Genomic DNA, 19,145 nt, shown 5'->3' with positions numbered 1-19,145 from the left:
GCAACAGCCTGACTCCTGCTGTGCTGCACAGCACCAGCCCTTACCCCTCCTGTGGTATTTTGGGACAGCCCAGCAGGGCTAAAGAGACCTGGAACAACTGCAGCAAGCATCACCCCCCACTCCACTGCTGAAATCCATGAAATACGAGGGGGTGTAAGAAGTGCTGCTACACACAGATGCACTCTGAAAGCACAGAAATGCAGGGCAACACCACAAGTTAAAGGCTCCCTGAAACAAAAATATGGCAATGCAAAACTCACCAAAACAAGTAGCAAATATCACAATGCAAAAGTCATTGAAGTAATAGCAGACTACTCCTAGGCAAAGCACAAGCAATTTATTCCTCATGGGATGTATTGTACTGGGAGTGAGAAGCAAGAACAGAGTTCTAAAACTCCCAAGACTCACAAGCAATGTCAAGGCTCCTCAGGGCCAGATGCTCAACTGCTGTAAATCAGCACGGCTTTATGAAGTCCATTATTGTACCAAAACCAAGGCCTGGGCTTTCACACCTCCAGTCAGGATGCTCACATGCCAGTGTTCTGATGATTAAACCCTTACAGTTGTGAAAAAACAGATTCTTCTGGAATGTCATACAACGTTATTTGCTAGTCTTGTTGTTTGAGACGTAAAATGTTTTGGTTTTTTTTGGGGGGGGATAGCTTTGGTGATTTGTTTTTTTGTTAAAAAAAAAACTTTTTTACATACAAGGTTCTTTCAAAAGCATTAGAAATAAATGCCAGAATAAACAACCTTAATAGGAGGAAACAAGCAACATTTTGCTGCCACCTTTTTATTAAACACAAATATTTTTTCATCTGAGAATTATTTGATGGGTATGGGGGAGTATGCAAAAAAATTTAGAGCACCAATTGTAGCCATGTCTCCTGAATTTTAAGTTTAGCAAGTAAAGAATTAGGTATTACCTACATTCACTAGTGCTTTTAGGTAATGCCCACACAAAGCACCTCCATCCAGCTGCAAAGGCTGAAAGTGGATCAAAAAATTTTGAATAACCAACTCCCTCTAAACTCATGTACAACATAAAACATGAATATTTTGACTGTTGAATTTTTTTTTTTACTGTTATTATTCAGAGAAAGAGAGGACTGTGTACTAGTACTGAGCAGCTCTTGTGCATTTCTACCAAACTTCCATTGACGTCCAAAACCTTTTCTTTATAAAACACATTAAGGAGAAATATTACAGTAGCACATATAGTACCTCTGCTGAAGCAGGACTTTGTCCTAAGGTCCAGCCATGTTCATTTCATAAATGGAATGCAGAAAATTAAATCATACATCCACAATAATGGGACTTCTGGTGGCAGACTGGGGATCAACCAAAACCAGGTCTGCAACACCTATTTACCTTCTTGAGCCCCAAATCCCTCTGTCTTGGTGTCACCAAAGAGGTCCCAGATCTGCTCCAGTGACAGGCACATGACCACTGCTCTGGGCTGTAACAAGTGAGACACTACTGGTAATAGCAAGGTTGCAAAGACACTGCAAGTTTCCAGATAGAGATATTTGTCTCCATTAACCTGCCACCACTGCTCACTAACCCAGTCACATTAAATAGATGTCAAGGAATATCAATTTCTTTGATTTCTGGGGGCAAATTAAACCAAAATGTAGGCATAACAATTCCAGTACTTTTCCACAACAGGTTAGCATCCACATTCCTCTGTATCCTATTAGATATTTTCACACATACTAGAGATGACACACTGCGTACTAAGGAGGTCAAGAACCTAAAGAAAACTGTCCAAGAATATTGAAAACACTAGAAGCATTTGACATAATTTATTGCACTAAAGAACTGGGGAACAGGAAAAGGTTGATGTAATAATAACATTAGCAGGAACTATAGTCCATGCAAGCCAGTGCTAAATAAAGTGCCAATCAATAGCTCTTTTATTAGTAGGTACAATCAATGTACAGCAGGCAAGCCTGGCCAATTAAGCTTATCGACTGACCAAAGAGTAGCAGGAAGCATTCTTTCCTCAGTTTTGTTTTCCTTTCTGTAAGTGAGAAATGAGCTCCAGTTTTATCACTGGATTCCCACCAAGGCATCTCCAGGAGTTCCTGTAGAGTGGAAACACTGACAAAAAGCAGGCTTGAGCTATCTTGGTATCCTTTAACCCAGGGTCAGCCACAAGAACCAAAATATTCAAGGGTCACTTACAAAGTAACTTTTTTTCCTAGTGACTGTATGAAGTTAAAATGTTGTTCTTTTCTAGATGAAGGGGAGAGGACTGGTAAAGGAGGAAAGCACAGTCCCTTAGCAATGCTTAACCATTAACAGTTCTGTAAGACCTTAGGAAATTAAGCCTATTTGTTTCTAATTCCCATATGCACAGCCTGAACTTCATAAACCTCCCAGTGTGAAACAATGCCTGTACCTTTCTTCAAAGAAAAACAAAAGGCAAAACTACAGCTCCACTAAAAATTACCAGAATTTAAAGTCTCACTTTATAATGGCTGCTGAAAATAACAGAAGCTTCAATATTCAACAGTGCAGATGCAAATAGGATATTTATTCACAATACCCCACTCTCCCTTGCTGCTCTGATTCCCCTTCCTTCATTATCTCTTTCCAGAGGAAAAAGTTAGAAGACCAGATAAGATGTGGGTTCTCAGCATGATCAAATAAACACTGTGTGGTGGTCACAGGGAAAGAAAACACATTGTAGGGACGAATGGTAAAGATTACATTTTACAAAGAATCACAGACAAAATTAGCAGCCCAGATGCTGATTTCCCATTGATGTCAGTTGGATGGGATTTCTGCAGCCTGGCTTCCCAGCAGGAGCAGTGCTGCATCCACCCCTGCAGTCAATCAGCCACCTCTATCTGCCCCTTTAACTTATTATTGGAATTCAGTGAATACAGCAGGGTTCACCAGGTTTATATCCCTTCAGGTCTGCTGCTCTTAGAGCTTTACAGGTATTTGACACCTCAAAAAAGTCAGGGGAAGAGATTCTCAGCGTGCTTGACTACAGACACTACAGGACAGACCAGTTTTCAGCTTCCTATCAGACAGTTCCCCAGCTGTATCTAATTCAGAAAATATTTCAGTAATCAGCAGAAGACACCTTTAGCATCAGACAGACAAATTCCTAAAGTTACAGGCAAGCATCTCACTTCTTACATTGATGTTGTTTGCCATTTTCTTCTACTTGCATACAAAAACTTCACCTAGAAGATTAAAAAGAGCAAATCAAATAACTTTGCATCATATCTATATGTCACAAGGTTCAGTCTTTCCTGCTGCAACTCCAAACCAGGTCTGACTGCTTGGACTCCAGCTCCACCGTGTCTTGCCTGATCCTACTTTTAGCACAACGGCCTCAGCTGAAATTCACCATCAGTCACACACACACAAGTTGCTTTTATTCACTAGTCAAAAATCAACTTAACACAGTAACTCATTTACTTGCAGTTTTCCTTGCCTACATTTGTGAGACATTAAATACTGTAACTCCTGGCCCATTGTATTATGACAGTTTAGGCTGGAAAACGAAGCAATGAACAAAGGGAAGGATGAAAATGCAAAGCAGACATTTCCATTTGGCTTTTTATACAACAGTTCATAAGAGTTTACAGAAGACAAGAAGCTTAACAAGGAGCAAGACAAGGAGCTTAACTTGGACAACACTAAGAACCTTGAGGAACAGTATAAAAGAATCCAATTTTTAAAAAGTGTTTCAGTCAACCCCTCTGGCATAGCTTTACAGGAGCTCAAGAGGTTGCAGACTTCTAAAAAAGTCAGTCCTTCAACCAGCTGCAAGAGGAAAACGCTTCTCAGTCTGGTATATTCACTTCCTATTGGTAAATTGCCTTTTTGTCCAAAAGAAATTTTTGCCCAGGTTTTTCCAGTTTTGTCCAGAATCCCTTTCTTAAATCAGGTCTGGCTACCAGTCTCAGAGAGACATGAAGGTGACTTTTGGATAAAGGTGGTTTGGTCTCTCATGTCCCTGAATTGTTTGCACATCAGGCATATATATTCTGTCACAAAATATAAAGAGAATTAATGACCTGGGGTCACTGCTTTACATCAAGCACAGGCCACATCCAGAGGATGCTGTGCAATTCCTATCCACCACATTTCTCCAGCAGAGCTTCACTTCAGCATTGTGCTGTGCATAACTGTCACAACAAGAAACTACTCCAGGTGTAGACAAACCTCTGGAACATCATGGGCATGTGGGGCAGTCACCCCGAGCTTTACTCACCCTCCAGAGCTGCTCAGTGCCTCTCTCTGCACACCCATCACCTCTCTCATGGGAGACATGCAGCAAGGTCACTTCATGGCTTGGTTTGTCACTGCTGGTCACTCCTGGCCCCAGAGAACAGGCTGGTTCCTTCACAGGTGGCTCTGTAATGCAAAAGAGCACATTCTTAGCTTGGGTTGGCTGAATTAACTGGACTAAATATCAGACCAAAAGTATTTCCCAAAGTAAAGCTTGCCGTGAGCTGCATGGGGGACTCCTGTCTTCAAGTTTTTGTAAAACCAAACCCTGAACCTGGAGTACTGCTATTCCTCTGAGACTTAAAGGCCAAGAGACCTCAACTCAAATCACCATAACTTTCAGTAGAGGAAACATATTTTCATCTTTTTTTTTTGTAGTTTAAATACTGCAGCCTAAACCTTGTGCCTGACCAAAGGAGCTAACCTTGTGACAGATTGGGTAAGATCAGATTTGCTAAGAACAGATTTGATAACAAATAGAAGGCTTGCTAACATTGCTGAGAAAACTCATTATGAAAGTGCACTTCAGGATTTGGGTTGTTTTTTTCTGAATTCATTAGAGGGCCCCCAAATGTACCCCACACCATGGCCAGAACTCCCATCTGGCCTTACATTCCAAAATCTGCCCTTTTGTCAGAAAGAACTTGTTCCAAGTAAGATGCAGGACTACACACTCAACACACAATCAGTGAGTCTGTAGAGGCACAGGACACGTGCTGCAAAACCCCACTCAGTTGTTCAGCAAAATCCTCGTTCCAATTCCCTTTGTGAATACATTTTAGCAAATTAAAAAAACAACAGCAACAAAAAAACATCCAAACAGCAACCAGAGATCTTCAGGAAGCAAGATCTTCCCAGGAAGGCATTCCTGTGAGTGTGGAAGGTGGAGCCTCAAAGCTCACCATTCTTCCTCCTCCTGTTTTATGTGCTCTGTGTCTCTTCACTGTTACATTCCCTTCTGAACTGCACAACAGATGGGAGCAGTTGGTTTTTAAAAGGTTTTTATTTTCTGATTTCAATTTTTCATGTGTCTTTTCAATTTGGCACAATACCATTCTCTGGTGAAGAGGAGACATTGTGTTAAGCTTAATTATCAAAGGCTGAAACCCAGCAAGCAATCAATCATTTAGTGACATTCTCATGCTTTCACTGATTTGAAAAAATATTTTTTTGTGGCTATTGAAAAAAAGAAAACTGTCAGAGACAAAAACAGAATCACTCACTTTGCAGCATATCAAAGTATCAAAACTGTAGGGAGATGAGTGAAGAATGTTCATTTGTTTTTTCTGAAACTAAATCCAACTCTTTTTGGCATGTGAGCCCGGAAGTTGTGCAAGATGTGTTTTAGTGTAAACATGATCTTTCTGTCGAGGTTTGCCTTATAATTCAGGCTGAACAGTCACAAAACTTGTTCCTAAATTACTTTTCTAAAGAGTCAAGGTTGCTTTGTTCTTTAATTTTCTTTAGTCTTTCTACCACCCCCCCCCCTTTTTTTTTTTTTAATGCCAGATAAGTGCTCTGGCAGCTGCATTCCTGGGGAACACTGACATCCAGTGGAGAGCTGGGGTCATCCCCAGAGCCCACGCAATGGCCCCCAAGTCAGCAGCCCCCCAGAACACTGAACTCTGTAGGAGATGCCTTGAACCACAAACCCAGAGCCACAGACTCAGCTCAGCAAAAGCCTGAGCCACCTTCAGCTGCAACTGTTATTTTGTCTCCTAAATTCTCACAAAGATGATCACGTTCCTGGCACTGTTAGTTCTAATGGTTCACACATAAAGCTTATGGGGCTTGGGGTGTTTTGGGTTTTTTGGGGTTTTTTTTTTTTTTTTTGAGTTGAGGAAATGCTGAAAGAAAAATCACTTTTACCCGCTGACCATCAACTCCACCATGCTTGATTCTGTTTTTTCAGTGATACAGGATGACAAGTCCCATGTGTATAAACAGCACTGTATTCCAAATGATAGTATATAGTCAACAGTTAACATTGTTTTTCTTTGGAGAAACAGAGTCTCTGTACGGTCACTCTGGTGTTATCACCTAGAATAAAGGCATCTGATATCATTAGCCTGGCCCCAATGTAGATGCATCTGCAAGTTTACTCGACAAAAGGCTGACCAAATAAATACATCAGACCAAACTTAGTCTGCAAAACAGGCCACAAAACCTATAGAAAAGTGGAATTGTCTTGTTGATTTGCAACATCATCATAGATCTATTTATTTGCCTTCTTTTGATACCCTGCATTGTTAAGGAGCATGATAGATACTGCTACAGCAGAGGACAGTAAAAATTATGGTGCTGGTACCATTGCCTCCAAACCAGGGTAGACTCAAGTCTGAAGAAAGAACAGCTGCACTGCAAGCTACAGTCAAGAATCCTGTTTCACAAGGAAATGGTTGATATTTCTAAGCTAGTTTTCCTTCTGTGCTGCATTCCAGCACAAAGCTTCAACAAATTGCATCCTACCACCCCAAAATGGGACAAACTGATCCCATTATAGATGCAAGGCTAACCACAAGTTTGAGTTGCGAGGGAACTCGAACCTGAGGTTCCCATATCCCTGGGGTATCCTTGCAGCTATTTTGGGTGAACAGCCTCATTTTGCTCCCTCCCTGATTTGAGACACAAGACACTCTCAGACAGATCCATTGTCACAAAAACTTTCTTTCATTCCATCAATATTTCAAAAGAAATATTTTACCAGGAGCTCCCAACCAGCTCCAAGTGACTGTATGTACATTCTGAGCAAGAAACAAGCCACACTGTGCTCTGCTTCACAATATGTAATTTTAAACCAACTCCTAAACTTGTTTTAAAAATCCTCCCGATTTACATGGGTAAAAATGAGATCAAGTTGTGTCACATGTTTCTTGGCTTGCTGTGGTACAAATAACAGTGCAGTTATATCCTCTGCAACCCACACTGAGAGAGCATATGCTCCTAATGGTATCCTTCAGTGCTTTCCTATCAAGAGCAATACTTCAGGACAGCCTAACCACTATCACATTTTCTTCAGAAGGATTTGTGCGTGTACTTAAAAATAGCAGCAGGGAGTGGAGACACTTTAGAAGGATGTACCAAAACTCATGTTAAGCCAAGCCTCTGCTCAAGCATTTTCCACAGCTGGGACCAGGGAACATGCCAAACACCCAACCTTTGTCTTACAAAAGGAAGAGTCCCTGCTCCAAAGGTGAATAGGAGACACCTGTTTACTCACAATATGTATGACAATAAAATCACAGTCTCTACCAAAGCTCATACTATTTTAACCTATTTTTCAAAAGAATACATAAAGGTTTTGAGTGCTGTGACATGTTGTTTTTCTTCCTTCAAGCCTGGCTATTTCTGCCTTATCAAGGCAGGATTATCTCTTTACTGTCTGATTTTTGATACACAGGTTAAATAGTAAAAAACAAATTACCTTTTTATTAAAAATTACTTTCTCAGTGCATCCTTCCAAAGGAAATAATAGTGAATGCCTCTCATTGCTACAGCTAGCAAACTATGTGGTTTCTTTTATGAGCTAAATGAAAGGAACATACAAAATAATCATTATGGATTTGTATGAAATTACTGGGTATGGAATGCAGTAAATCCCCAAACAAGATTTAACTATAGCTTGTAAGATATAATCATCAGGTAAAACTCATGTTTTAGACTGCAGACTGTCCTTTTGTAAGATGCAGCAGAAACCCAATATTTTATCGGAAACCTTGATTTATGTTTAATAGCTCTGCTACCTACTAAAAAAGATCTTGTATTAGCAAATGGGTACAGATCCAGTCCATTAGCTTAGGACAACTGAAAAACTCAAGGGTTTTGTGAACTAATGCAATAAAATATCATTAAATACTGTAGCATGACAAGACAGACAGAAGGTTTGAGTTGAAAGTCAGGAGAAGTGTTTGAAATGAAGTAAAATGTACAATAGATATGTTTAGGTACATCTGGCTTACATTTGCAGTAGGTCGTCAGAGGACCTTAGTGTCTGTGATGTAAATGAATAACAGAGCCCTCAACAATTTAACTGTCATCAGTATAAATGCTTTAACTGGCACAGTAAAGCAAAGCTCTGGGCCTCTTTCTAAATCTCCATAAGCTCCTGGTCTGAATTATAAACTGGGGCTGCATTACCTGAAGATGAAAGCAGCCAGGTCAATTCACTTAAAACCAGAGAATTACCACTGCAAAGCTGTGATGAGCAGCTAAGGAGCATGTGTGTGTGTGTATGTGTGGTTGTGTTTTTAATGTACAGTTTCACAGAGACAAGAGGAATGTCTGACTGGGCAGCGGTTCCAAATCCAGACTCAATAGTTTGGTGAGAAGGGAGGTAGCCACTTGATTTTCAACCACTTGAAGTTCCTAGACTGTAAAGTTAAAGATAAGCCACCAGATACTAGATCCTTATTAAGAAGAGGAAAACAACTGCAAGGAAAAAAGAGTTGTTTCTGTATCAGCTGCCCCAAGCCTGCTATTTGCAAACATTTCCCTATCAGGCAGCACCCTCCTGGTGAAGAAGTCTGACTACACAAACTCTGTCACTGACTTAAAAAGGCTTTGCACAAATCCTCTCTCCCTCCTTAGGCACACTTCTTCCATCTTCTTTCAGCCTTTGGATCACCAGATTTGGGAAGCAGGAATTATCTCCCTACGTGCCATAGCACCCATGACAACACCACCACAGATGCCACGAAACACAATTTAACAGCAGCAGCCAGGTGGAACTGCCCTGCACCTCCCTCACTTACCTTCAACACTCCTTGCAAAGCCACTGCTCCCACACAAATGTCCAACAGCAAAGAGGGAGGCAAAACTGAGTGTGAGATCCCCAAGGCACGTAAAACCCAAGCAGGCTTCACTTTGAGATTTTGTGAGTTAGATATACTGAATATTTTATCTTGGCAAGTGAAGGTAACTATACTTAGATGTGAAGGCAGATTGATCACATTTACTGTGATGTGGCTAAATTAGCCGATTGTCACCATAACCTTCTGGGCTCAAGTTGAAATTGTTTCCCTCCCCTCCAACAAACACATAGAATGTTCACTTTTATTATAAATTCCAAACAAATTAATGGATTCCAACATGCATCATCAAATTTATATTTCCTCCTCCAGAGTCCTACCCCTGTAAGTAATCCTTAAAATTCGTCATGAAGCTTTCAAAACAATTTATGCAAACAAACATCAAGCAGAGCTATTTGTATTGGCAGCACATTTCACTTAACAACCTACAACAAGGAACAGATGGTCTGAGCTCTGGAAAGAGCTACAAAGAAAACAGTAGGAGCAAGTCCATCAGAAGCACTTTTTTCCCCCAATTTTGTGAAGATTACAGACTTGTTCTTGTTTATTTCTTTGATTAGTCTGTTATTTTATGTACTCATGAATACTTCCCCTGCATTTCATGGAACAAATCCACCAGAAGCACATTCCCCAACTGTGTGTAGTTACAGAAGCACTGCTTTAAGAACTGAACTATCTGTTCCTCACTGATTCAGGGCTCTCTAAAGTGGTAGGGAAGAAAGCAAAACAACATGCAGATGTTGTACAAGGGATTGACAAATTTAAGGCAAACCCTCTCAGCAATTCATAGTTCTCTCTCCTTTTGCCCAGCCCTTGGTCTCCAGTATTAAAACAAAAAGCAGATGATTCATACAGCCACATAAATTACAGATCTCTCAGTGGCATTACCAGTCTTGTATGATATGATGGTCTCCCTCTTCTCTGAGGAGGCCTTCATCCCCTGAAGAGGAGTGACAAGAGGCCAGCCTGAGCAGGGTGCTGTGGCACAAGCAGGGAAGCAGCAGGATGAGCAATACCTGCAGCACAAGGAGGGGCTGCACAGCTGGTCAGAAGCTTTGTTCATGCCCATGCCAGGATCAGAACACTCCTCAAGAAACAAGAGGGCCACAACTGCTTGGTACATTGTGGGAAGCAATCTAACAAAAAATACCAGTAACAGTTACTCTGAAGTAAATCAGCAAGGAATAAAATGGAAATGAAGCAAAAATCACTCCAAAAACATTCTTTAATGTTTTCCCTGTACAACACAAATTAGAACAAGTTCTTACAGGAAATAAATACAATGAAATAAATACAATACCCAACCATATCTATTAGTGAAGAAAAAAGTCTATCCCTGATCCCAGCAATCATAACTTATTACTACCACCACCATTAAAGTCACTGTCAGGTCTATCCATGCTTTCTTCACAAAGATTCTTATTTGCAGAATTAATCTGCAAATCCTCTCATCCAGACCTGCATTTAAATTTGAATAACATTAGGGACAGCCAACCTGCTTGCATAGCTAACAGCCCACCAGCCAGAAGTACCCTCCTGGAGGCAAATTAGTACCCTAGAGCTACACAGGAATGAATGCGGACCACAATGTTAAAAAGAAAAATAAACAAGGAATGAAGGACTTCTGACCAGAGACAATCATGACATCTTGAAGCAACAAAAAAAAAAATCTTTCTGAAGGGCATTAACCAGGGTGGAGACAGAGGTCAGTATAGAAAGGTTTGGCTTTGAGAAGTGAAACCATGTTAAATTTCAGTGGAGCAAAATCAAGGACAAAGCAGACCAAGCTGACAGCTTAATAGGACCTTTGAGCATGACAGTTGACTAAACTTTGTTCCACACAACGCTATAATTTCATGTTTCATACTCTTGTTAGTGAAGCAATTTTTATAACAGGATGACTACAAAGCTGTTTTCACGGGCCCCCTTGGCCATCTGTGATAGCCAGTTCTCACCAGACATCTTCTGCTGGACCACTGCACAGGCAAGCAACTAGAACACTCCTGAGGAACAAAACCAAAAACATCAGCACCACTTTCTTCCTTGTGTAGCAAGATCCGAGCTTTTTTGGGGGATGAAATACAGCTACTTGCTAAGGAAAAGTCCAGGCAGACAACATATATCCTTTCAGAGCAGCTTTTCCCATTACTCATCTGGCAGCAGGAAGAGGAGAGCAAACCCAAGCAGATGATAAAGTTAATCTTACAGTGCTGTTGAGCAAAAGGTGTCTCAGGGAAAACAGCTGGAGAAGAGTATCTGGACAAGCTTTGCCGTACAGACATTACTCCTAGGTTTTACTTGTAAAGGAAAAAGTAAAGAAAATATACAAGCTGATTTTTCAAGACTTGAACTGTCTGACTGCAGTTTAAACCAATTTGAGAGTAGGTACAACTCTGAGTTCACCATCTGACCCTGCAACATGATACCCAAACTGAGCAAACAGTTTGAAGTTCACTTCAGATTTCTTCATTTTGAGGATTACGATGAAGCATTTCCTGAGATGTCACGCTTTAAACAGCTAATGGCATGTGACAACCAAGTGCTTTTACGTTTTACATCTAAAGTTGGAAACACTTGGCCTCTCCCCCAAGCAGAGAAATATGTAGCAGCCCCAAGAGCTTGAAATCTGGGGCCTCACCAGCCTCCTTTTACTTTAGCAGGCACTGGATGCCACCAGGAGCTCTCTCACTGCAAGTGGAAAAATCTTCTTTACAAATGTCTCTCAGTGAGGGCCATGGCACTGGAGGGGCAGAGGGACACTGACTGCCCACAGCACAGTTCCACATGGACCCGGGTCACCCCAGCCTCCCAAAACAGCTCCTTTATGCCTTTGCCCATTTCTGAACTACTATAACCAAGAATCACACTTAATTGTTCCATCATACAAAAAAGAGGCATCACAACACATACAAAGCACCAGGACCCAGCTGCTGACTAACCCATGCCCCAACACTGCTTCTCGGTTTTGCTGAAAACACCAGAGCCAAACTATATTCAAGCAAAGTTTGAAAATTGGGATGCTTGCTATTAAGCTTCAAGTTTCCTTCTGCCGTAGAAATGCTGCTTCAGCTGAATTTGGTGGAATTACAGGAGCTGATTAGGTTAACCACTGACTGTGTTTCCTGGAGGGCATCTGAGAACATGGCCTGACCCAAATTATTTAATCTTGATCCAGATTCGAACCATTTAATTTTAAGCTCTACATATCTCCAGGAAACAAAAAAGGTAATACAAACTTCAGAGCAGGTTTTAAATTCGAGAGGGAGCAAGGCTCAGGCCACAAACACAATTGCTCCCAGCCATCCAGGGCAGAAACAAAGCCTTGCTGCTCCTGCTCCCAGTGGAAAACTTTGCCAGAGGTAGTGGAGGGAGGCAGCTGGGCACAGGCTGGCTGTGCTGCAGAATGCTTTGGTGGCAGCCAGGCCTTGAGCTTCAGGACCCAAGGGAAATCTCTGGCCAAAGTAGAGAAGAGGGGTGAAGGAGCTGAGCAGACTCAGGAATCACTCCCCAGGATGTGAACTCCCAACCTTTGTGCCCAGGAGAGGGAGCAGACTGAGGGTCCCTGCCCTGTCCCATATTATTTATACCCAATCAAATATAAAAATTGGCTCCCCAGATTCAACCACAGGCTCCAGCCCAGCCCCAAGACATTTCCCAATAAAAGCATCATTAAAAGAGCTCCAATTACTTTGGTTTGGGATGTTATTTGTCAGACTGAAGGCAGCCAGCCACACAGTGTCAATAATAATGAACTTATTAGCCTAGAAAGGATAAAATATTGATCGACTTGCCACTTGCTTACACCTTTCAACAGCTTGCTCAGTAACAGCATCAGATGAAACTACTTCAACCTTTGCACAAAGGGATTTTTAAACAGCACAGGAAGCGTGCAAGAGCTCTCCTGAACTGCACAATGCAGCAGCATGCAAAACCATGTACTGCATCTCCTCAGGCATTCAGCGAGGCAGCAGAAGCTGCAAGCTGTGCTAGCAGGCACCTCACACCTAATCAGCCCAGGGGGAAGCAACATTTGTTCATTCAGGCCAAACAGCCCTGTATCTTAGCTGTAACCACAGCGATGCATTCACAGATGTTGGGAAGTTGAAAAAAACATCTGAAACATCATGTCATACACCTTAAAAACTGAATTCTTAATTTATCTCAGGAGTCAGTCCAGCCTCAGAGTTTTTATTATATTTACTACCAACAACACACAAGAAAGCCCCATTCAAAGTGTAACAGTGGGGACAGCACGAGCTCACCAGCACTGCAGAAAAAGGCTGAATGGGAGGCTACAGCAAGCTCTGGACACTCCTTCTGCTGCACCCCCAGCCAGAGGGTAACATTTACAACGTCTGGCTGAAGCCAGAACAGCAGAGGGTTCACCCAGGCAGCAGAGCCCCATCCCAGCCTCCCCTTCCTGACAGGAGCCAAAGGATCCCCAAACCGAGTGCCTGCACCGAGGCCCCTCTGCTCCAGTGCCATTACAGGCTGCTTTTCATTATACCCAGGGCAACACAGCATAAATCCTGAATACACTGACCCTATTTCAGTAAGGGACAGTAATTTTCAGTCTTCCCTCCATGGTCTCCAACCTCAGCTGAGCAATTCTGAAAGAGCCATGTCCTGGTGAAGCAGCCAAGCCCTCTCCCATACACTCCTGACCTACAGATATGCTTAATATGTTAATTTTTGTTTTGCTTTCTGAACAAAACCTGCCTTTTAAATAAAATTTTAACAGATTCTAAACCAGAAACACTGCACTCCCCTGAGGCATTAAAAAATGCAAACTGAAGACTTCCCATGTGTCGGGGTTATTACTTATTTCCTTCTAAAAACAGAAGAAGTGTTGCAACAGTTGTAATGCTCCAGCTCACTAGGCCAAGAAGATGTTTTCTTTCTGCACACTCATTAACCATAGTGTGGAACTCAATAACTGTTCTAATTTCCTACCTTAAATGTTTTTCTTCCCCCCAGTTTTCATTTTATGCTTCACATTTACATAGGACTACACTCCACCACTTACCTTGAGAATCTAGTTGCTGTCAAACACAATAAAAGGAAAGGAAAGTGTCTGGAATCACAGAAGCTTTAGTGTTGAAAATTTTAATTTAATTTCTAGAAATGAATTTAAGCACTCAAAGCTTTCTTTGTCAGCCACAGATGAGAAATTGATAGGCTTTGAAGGCAAGCAAATGTTTTTTTTTTAGTCGAATCTCTGGAGTAAATATTTATGTTAGATATAATAACAGATGTTATTTCATACCCCAAATTAAACACCAGCTAGTTATTAAATCTGGTGCAATGCCATGAAACTCTCGGGCACAGTTGCCCACAGTAGGGGCAGTGTAATGAGGCTGAGCTCCAGGATGGTTCCTGAGCCTCAGCTCCAAACCCAGAGCCTCAGCCAAGCTGCTGCCATGGCCTCAGGAGTCCTTGGTTGAGCCCAGCTCAGACAGATCTGCTCTGTGGACAGGGAGCAATTGCCTACCCACACCATTGCTGCTGCTTTTGCAAAATGCTCTTTCCTTCAAAACACTGGTTTGTGTCTGGTTTGCAAGGACACAGAGCCTGTGAAAGAGAGGAGAGGGCCCAGCATGGGAAAGGGGAGGGACAGGACCCTCCATGTTCTGAGTGGCCCAGCAGCTTGCCCAGCTCAAAGCCACAGGATTTTGTGGGGGTGACACCATCTGTCTGTGAGCACACCTGCCTGTGCTCTTTCAAACCTTCGAGGTGCAAAAGACACAGCATGCTGGATTTAGTTTCTAAGAAGATAACAGAATTTACACACCTGAGGCACAACAGAGGCAGACCCTGCATGGTGCCAAACCATCCTAATGCAGCCTGGCCAGGTGACACCAATGGTGCAGGTGCAGCAGCACAGGCTGCCAAGAGCCAGCTCTGTGCTCTGAGGGGCTCCAGCAGAGACCCCCGGGGCAGGGCTGGGGCTGCTCTGGAGCACAGGCACAGCACCAGCTCCACCACACACTGACACCCTGCAGGAGGTGAGAGGGCAGGAACAGATTTCAGTGGTAGCTTTTTTCCCTCTATCTTATTTGGCTAATTGCACAATCACAAGAAGGCTTCAAAGCATGCCATAGAGTGGGATAATGACACTTCATGGGTGAAAAGGCCTTTCATTTCTCCTTTTCCTCTAATAACCACTGATGACAAGCCATTATCTTACCATCTTGCCTGCCTTGTTGTGTCTTAATGCACATATTTAACAAGCTTACTTAAGAGTGTAGCACAAGGGATGCCTAATAAGGAAAGAACATTAATTTTGAAAGTTCCACTTTATCTCTTATTACTGCAATATTTTGCCTGCTGCCTTGGCAGAGCATGAGGGCTATAAAGCAGCAGGGCTGGGTAGTGGGACTCCTTTACTCCACGCAGAGCTGCTTCACTGTATGCAATTACAACACTGGTTTGGATAAGGCACTTGTAAATCATTCCAAAATGGCAGAAAGGAAAGGAAAAGTTTGGCTGTGACAGCCAAAGCAGCAGAGGGAACGGATAAAGAAAACATTCTTGGAAATCATTTGTGCCCATAGCACAACGCAAACACCCAGGCTGGTGAATGGAGCTGGGGCACATTTCCTAACTGGTACCCTGGTGGCTAGCAAGCCTGGAAACACAGAGAAGTGACAGCAATCACTCAGCACACAGTAACTCCTTGGCCCAAGCTTGTAGCTGTCCATGAACAGTCCCACTGAACCTCAAGGTAACAGCACATGTTCAAAATCAGGACAGATTTCAAAAACAACTTAATAAGAGAGAATTACAGTATCCATCTGTCCTGTCCAAACTGGAGGGTGAGCAGCAGCCTTGCTGCAGTTCCTGCTGGAAAGGATCATGAAACCCCACCAGTAGTTTCACTGCAGTGTACAGTCAGCCAGACAAGTCATTTAAGCAAGCAGTGCTCACATCCTAAAGTGCCATCAAGCTGGGAGAATTTTCCAGCAAGATGATGCAATTCCAAAGGTACATTAGATCACAGATTCCCCTGATGCAAAAAAAGACATGTTCATACTATTGGCAGAGCATCATAATATTTTCCTCTGTTCATCAGGATAATAAAACAGAGTAAAGCTTCTCAAACACAAAATTAAGCCAGAATTTGAGCAAAAAGGGGATAGGAATAGTGCTGCATCTCACTAACTATCTATCAATGAAGAATACAAGCATATATTTTCAAAGGAAAGACACATCCATAGTATGCTAAATACAATAAGTATTAATTAAATAATTATTAACAATCAAAATCTAATTTCTTTCTGTCACTTTCTGATATCTTAACTAAAGGCATATTTGCAATACTATTATAACGAGTTACAGTTCAAGCAATAGAGCTGCTTGCAATAATTCAGAAACATGTACACTTTCATATGAATATATCATGCCTAACTAATGAGATTGCTCATTTCATAACTTCAGTTCCATTTTTATTATTTCATAAAACTGGAAGTCCTTATCCATTTTATGAAAAACACCTTTGTGAAATTCATTAAATAAGCATAAAAAATTCATTAAACAAGTGAATTGCATTCATGGCTGCTTTGATGCAAATGCCCTTTAAGCAATGTAAAACTCCATATTGATTTAACCTTTCATGTTCTGATATTTCCATGTGGAGATATATATAAATATATATATATATATAAATCTTTATTCAAGGAATGAAATTAAGTGCTGATCCCTTGATCTCCAGCCAGGGTGAGGTAGATTGGTCAATTTGAATAGTCATTGCTGATCAGCAAACAGCTGAGTTTGTATTAAAACATAGCAGTGGTATTTCTGTGTGTCTTTGCTGGCAAAAAAATGCACATATAATATATTGGGCCAAATCAATATGATGCCTGAAATTTCCTCAGTAGCAGAAAGTCAACCCAATATTGGCTAAGTCCTGTGGGACTAGTTATAACAAGCTCATGCTGGTGAGGCAAAAGGTGGATGAGCTGAGTACCTGGCGAGCTGCTCGTCCTCGTTGCCACTGGAAGCTGCTGCAGACAGTGCAGGCAGCAAGCCAAGGTCTGCTGAGCCCAACCTGGGCAGGGGGTACATGGGGGACCTGCCAAACCAAGGGAGCAACTCTGCTTTCTTGGGGTCACTCTCTGTCCCTGCAGTGGTTTCAACAGTCACTTGTCTCACTAACTTTAAACTCCACTAAAACAACCATCTTTTCCCTAGTTAAGGCAGTGTGAAGAGTGAAGAAATCACTAAATCTCTTATCCAAGAGCCATTCTCTGCTCAGTGTTTCCAGTGCATTGGACAATAGAGAGGATAACAGGACAGTGCCCCTGTGAATACATCTGCTACTGAAGATGTGCTTCTGATTAGACTCAGAACTGCTGTGGAACAATATACTTTTACTCCCCCAGTCACCCAAAAATTCCTGTTGATGAGCAGCAATCGTTTCCTCAATATGGCAGTCAAACTGCAGCAACCTATGAGCATTCCAAAATAACCAGCCAGAGCTGAGGTTCATGCTGGCTCTCAGCAGTGTGAGGCAGTGTCCTCTCATCCTGCCACAACCCCATTCTGGCAGGTGCTGAGCTGCAGGGCACCATGCACACCTGCCCCTGAGGCTGTCTGCATTCCCAGGAGGGCTCTGACTGCAGCAGGGTCCCAAAATCCCTCCCCACTGAGCCAGGCCTGAGGTGTGACTGTGTGAGATGGGCAGGGCCACTCACTGCTGTGCTGGTCCTTTCTGCTGAGCTTCATATCCACGAGGTTCCACGAAGAGAATTTAATCAAACAGTGCTGACATGGAGGGGAGGGTAACAAAGCACCATCACAGCTTCCCAAGGTCCCCATTGCAGTGATGCCACTCCTGAACCCTGCAAATGGCACTCAATGCCATGGTTTAGCTGAGGTGTTAGGGCATGGGCTGGACTCCATGATCTTTAAGGTCTCTTCCAACCTAGGCATTCTGTGAATCACCTCCTACAGCCCTTCCATGCCTCATTTTCCTTCCCAGGTGCCTCTCCTGCACACTTCCTTTTCCCTCAGCTCATTTTTCTCCAGCAAACTGAGCCAGAAACAACCCCTATTTCCATTTCTAACCATTTAAATTATAAACAATAATTTTTACACACCAAAACAGGTCTTTAATTCTCATATTTCCCTCCAAAGTACACCCAGACATCCTTATTCTCAGTAAGCTGAGCCAAACAAAACAAATCAAGTCTCTAGGCCAAGCTTTCCAAGGAGTTAAAAATAAGCCCCAGAGCATTAAAATAGACTTCAAAAAGAACAAAAAAAAATCAGAAAACATTTTTAAAGCATCATCATTTTTAAAACTCCCCAATTCTTAACCAATGTCCCAGAAGCTGCTGTTTCAAGAAGAAAAAAAAGTTATTACTTTTTTCCGCAAAGAAAAAAGAAATCACATTGAAAATGAGCTTTGTAATAAAGAAGTTTCAGCCTTAAATCACAAAATTGCATAATCCAGCACAGCATAAAGCTCCTTCCACTTCTATCATCACAACAGTGAACAAAGAGAAATAAAAACATCCTCACTTCCCACTTTTGTACTTCCCAAACCTCTGACACTCACTGCTCCTCAGCTGGCTACCTCTGCACCAAAGGGCATCCATCTGCCACTGAACAAGCCCAAAATAGCATTTGAAGCCATTTAACTTCATTATTATTAGGTTTTAGTTCCGACCTCCCTTGGCACCATTGGCCAACAAGAAGACCTCCAGGTATCCTGCAGATTTTTAAGCATTGACAAGACTTACAAGGGCACATTTCCACCTGCAGCAAGATTTACAACTGGCTTTGTAATAATTAAAAGAGGGGAACAAAAAGGGGGAGATAAAAACCTTGGGAGCTTTTTTCACAATTACTAATTTAACAGACAAGCTTAGTTTTATTGGTAGCTCCAATAGTAAATTTGCCTTCCCTACATACTGCTGCTGATGCCTAAAATAAGATATGCAAGAAGAGAATCTCATGCCTAAGGCATTTTTAAGATAATCCACAACAATTCAAGCAAGAGCTCTTCAGCAGAGCCCCATCCTGCAAGGGCTGTCCGCTTTCTGAGCCCCTTCTGGCTCAGAGAAGGAGCTCAGCATTTCT

At 42.1% G+C, this 19,145-nt stretch overlaps 1 long non-coding RNA gene across 1 annotated transcript in view; it reads right to left on the bottom strand.

The window, feature by feature from the left end:
- The window catches only part of LOC135279265 (uncharacterized), a 510,274-nt gene that overhangs the window by 415,704 nt on the left and 75,425 nt on the right, over positions 1-19,145 (bottom strand). Inside the window, exon 2 of the long non-coding RNA XR_010346537.1 lies at positions 4,238-4,380. This is a non-coding gene — a long non-coding RNA (uncharacterized LOC135279265). The remainder of the gene's footprint in view (positions 1-4,237; positions 4,381-19,145) is intronic.

The sequence above is a fragment of the Passer domesticus genome, chromosome 12, assembly GCF_036417665.1.
Source record: "Passer domesticus isolate bPasDom1 chromosome 12, bPasDom1.hap1, whole genome shotgun sequence".
NCBI lineage: Eukaryota > Metazoa > Chordata > Aves > Passeriformes > Passeridae > Passer > Passer domesticus.
The sequence above is the reverse complement of the archived record's forward strand: the minus strand, read 5'-3'. Positions and strand labels throughout refer to the sequence as shown.